This window comes from Limulus polyphemus, unplaced genomic scaffold (assembly GCF_000517525.1).
Source record: "Limulus polyphemus unplaced genomic scaffold, Limulus_polyphemus-2.1.2 Scaffold13478, whole genome shotgun sequence".
NCBI classification, from domain to species: Eukaryota; Metazoa; Arthropoda; class Merostomata; order Xiphosura; family Limulidae; genus Limulus; species Limulus polyphemus.
The window spans coordinates 1-4,314 of record NW_013679088.1 but is presented as its reverse complement, the minus strand read 5'-3'; positions in this window follow the sequence as shown (position 1 = coordinate 4,314).

Below are 4,314 nucleotides of genomic sequence, written 5' to 3'. Positions count from 1 at the left end.
TTAGTTTCTGTGTTGCTACAACGTGTAAAACTGAGATTGTAACAACTTTAGTAGACTTGTTAGTTTCTGTGTTGCTACAACGTGTAGAACTGAGATTGTAACAACTTTAGTAGACTTGTTAGTTTCTGTGTTGCTACAACGTGTAGAACTGAGATTGTAACAACTTTAGTAGAGTTGTTAGTTTCTGTGTTGCTACAACGTTGGAAACTAACAACTCCACTAAAGTTGTTACAATCTCAGTTCTACACGTTGTAGCAACACGGAAACTAACACGTCCACTAAAGTAGTTACAATCTCAGTTCTACACGTTGTAGCAACACGGAAACTAAAGTTGTTACAATCTCAGTTCTACACGTTGTAGTAACACAGAAACTAACACGTCTACTAAAGTTGTTACAATCTCAGTTCTACGTTACCACAAGTCCAGCGTTTGTTATTACTTCTCCTGTCATCATTCCAGGTTAACCTCCTCAAAACAAAATATTGAAATTGACCAGTTCTTCGATCATCGGATAAGATCATTGGCAGTAGTAAAGTTTCAGCATGGATTTTCTCCACCATTTCGGTTTTGATCTCGAAGATTTTTTACACGTGTCATGCTTAGATCTATCTCGAAATTAATCAGTCATGACTCTCTAAGACAGCCGCGTATTCAAATACTTTATAAGTACAACCCTAAAATCACTTAAGCGGAAAATAATTGAGCGACATGTTAAAGCTTTTAGGTTATCATACGAACTCCTGGTGTCTAATCAGAGAAAGAATGGATACCATTTGACAATAACAATAAAACAAAGGTCTCTCTTCAGATTTCAATCAGAGCTGCCATTGTTAAGACACGAGAGAGCACGCGATACACCTGTTCGTGGAAAAATCCTTTCCTGACTAACTTATTATATTGCAAGTTTATCTTACCCATGAGATTCAAGATAACCGTGCTGAATGAACTATTGCTTGTTGGGATCCGATTCATTAAAACGGGGAATAAAAGACGCGATCAGACGAACTGTCGTCGTCACTACAAACAAGATGTGGGGATTCTTTGTCTACAATATGAATAATTCAAATCGTTTTACGTCCCAGACTGTAAACTCAAATGCTCGGTTTTAAAATGAACAAACAACACTCACTTTTTTTTTCGTCCGCCATATTTAATAAGTACAAATACAGCGGCAGAATGTTCTAGAAAAACAGAAATGTTAAATTAAAAACAAGAATACGTTTTGTAATTTCACATAACACAGGTACGTATATAAGAAGACGAGGCTTAGTTTGTAATTTCATATAACACAGGTACGTTTAATATAAGAAGACGAGGCTTAGTTTTGTAATTTCATGTAACACAGGTACGTTTAATACAAGAAGACGAGGCTAAGTTTTGTAATTTCATGTAACACAGGTACGTTTAATATAAGAAGTCGAGGCTTAGTTTTGTAATTTCATATAACACAGGTACGTTTAATATAAGAAGACGAGGCTTAGTTTGTAATTTCATATAACACAGGTACGTTTAATATAAGAAGACGAGGCTTAGTTTTGTAATTTCATATAACACATGTACGTTTAATATAAGAAGACGAGGCTTAGTTTTGTAATTTCATGTAACACAGGTACGTTTAATATAAGAAGACGAGGCTTAGTTTTGTAATTTCATATAACACAGGTACGTTTTGTACGAGAAGACGAGGCTTAGTTTTGTAATTTCATATAACACAGGTACGTTTTGTACGAGAAGATGAGGCCTAGTCTCATAACTCTATAAAGAAAACCGTTCTGCGGGTGCTGCCTCCCTCTGGTGATTAACAATTTAAATGATTTACTACTGCCTCCCTCTAGTGATTAACAATTTAAATGATTTACTCCATGGTAGTAGAGTAGTCTATACAAAACTTCTTAAATAGTGGCGTGTTTAGTTTGAAAATTATCAACTCACATTTAATGTGAGAAAATTACAAAAATTACGTCCGTATAAACAGAAGACGTTATTTGCCAGTGAATATTATATCTTGATATATTTGTAGATGTATATGTATAGACAGTAAGTTTTCAAATGTTTCTCTACTGCAACCCTTTAATTAAAGTTTTATAAGCGAAATGTCGTGGAATAAATTATAAGTTTTTTTTTATGGATGCTGTAGCAGGATGGTCTTAACATTGAAGTGAAATATGTTATTTCCTTAAACGGAAGCTCGCAGAAAACACTGAAACTTTATATATGTGTCTAAATAAGAGAAATAAAAATAGTTTCTAGTTAAAGCCTTTTGAAGATTAGAAACCTAACACAAAGAGTGCGCTTTGAAAGGTAGGTTCTGGGGTTAATGTCAACAACGAGGAAACATAACCCTTAATGTTATTCAACCCCTCGGGGGAACACGTCTCTTCAAACATACCAATCTTCTTTCTTGTCTGTTTCACTGTTCGAAACAAAGGCTACGAGTTTAAGACTAAATATGTATCACGAGATATTGTGGCGGCCATTTTTGTTATTCCCGGGAGATTGGTTTCGACAAGTGTTAAGCCTAATACGTTCCATTGTTCAGACTGTTAGTGAGCTAACGTTCCCGAAGCTCTTTTGTAAAGCGTGGAATTCATCAATCTGTCTTTGTATTCTGATTTCTGATAGTTTTTAACAAAAGATTCTCACCTTAAGTCAATGAACTCACGAGAATCATAAGGCAATATCTAACAGTTTTAACTAAACGAAGTCACCGTGATAACTTAGAAATGGTTTTTTCTGTCCCTCCAGGTGGCATATTTCAGTTGCTTTTGTTTTCTTTCGGTAACTTTCACTTTCTGATTCAACCCTAAAACACAAGTGGGTAATATAATAGACAATCTAACAGAAGAAGGCTTCGGAATATCATAATTTGTTCGAAACAAAGTCATTTAAAACGAGCCAATCATTTTAAAACATAGCAACTAAATGATAAAGATAATGTATTGTTGAAGATAAGCCTAAAACGTTGGTGCGTGAGACACACCTCGAGGGTATTTCAGGTTATTACCTCAAAATGTGTACCGTAGTAAACCCTGGTATACGGTATTAGGATCGTTCAATGCATTGTTTACTCTCGTTATCCATCTTTGTTATACAAACGTTTTTTTTGTTGTTTGTTTAACTCTACCATAATTTACATAAATAAAAATGGATAAATGTTAGTTTGATTTTTTTTATTGATTGGTAAGAAATGAATTACACAGCGAGAGAAAGTAGAGCAGTTTTATCAGATTAAAATCACAAAGTTGAAATGTAAACCCCCTCACACCTTATACGTACACTTATACTAAGCCTAAACACGAGGATTCTTCATTTGTTACATATGTATAAAAGGAGCCACGTTCAACCGGGCAAGCAGCCAAGTTTATAAACAAAACAAATAGTCATGTTGAGAACAATGGAAGGGGAAAAAAACAAGAATAAAGACGAAATTACCAGAACGAAAAGAAGGCTAACAAGACGACAGACAATTTCAATTATCTTATACTTTATAAAGTTACATTGTTCGTACAATATAAGGTATATTCTCCACAATTATATAGTGTACAACTTTGTTCGGATATAGTTGCCTAACCTGGATCTTCTCTACACTTCGATAGGATACAACATACACTGTAACACGTCTACTAAAGTTGTTACAATCTCAGTTCTACACGTTGTAGCAACACGGAAACTAAAGTTGTTACAATCTCAGTTCTACACGTTGTAGCAACACGTAAACTAACACGTCTACTAAAGTTGTTACAATCTCAGTTCTACACGTTGTAGCAACACGTAAACTAACACGTCCACTAAAGTTGCTACAATCTCAGTTCTACACGTTGTAGCAACATGTTGTTTATTAAAGAGGTTAACCTGGAATGATGACAGGAGAAGTAATAACAAACGCTGGACTTGTGGTTACGTTGTTTATTAAGGAGGTTAACCTGGAATTATGACAGGAGAAGTAATAACAAACGCTGGAGATGTGGTTACGTTGTTTATTAAGGAGGTTAACCTGGAATGATGACAGGAGAAGTAATAACAAACGCTGGACTTGTGGTTACGTTGTTTATTAAGGAGGTTATCCTGGAATGATGACAGGAGAAGTAATAATAAACGCTGGACTTGTGGTTACGTTGTTCATGAAGGAGGTTAACCTGGAATGATGGCAGGAGAAGTAATAACAAACGCTGGAGATGTGGTTACGTTGTTTATTAAGGAGGTTAACCTGGAATGATGACAGGAGAAGTAATAACGAACGCTGGACTTGTGGTTACGTTGTTTATTAAGGAGGTTAACCTGGAATTATGACAGGAGAAGTAATAACGAACGCT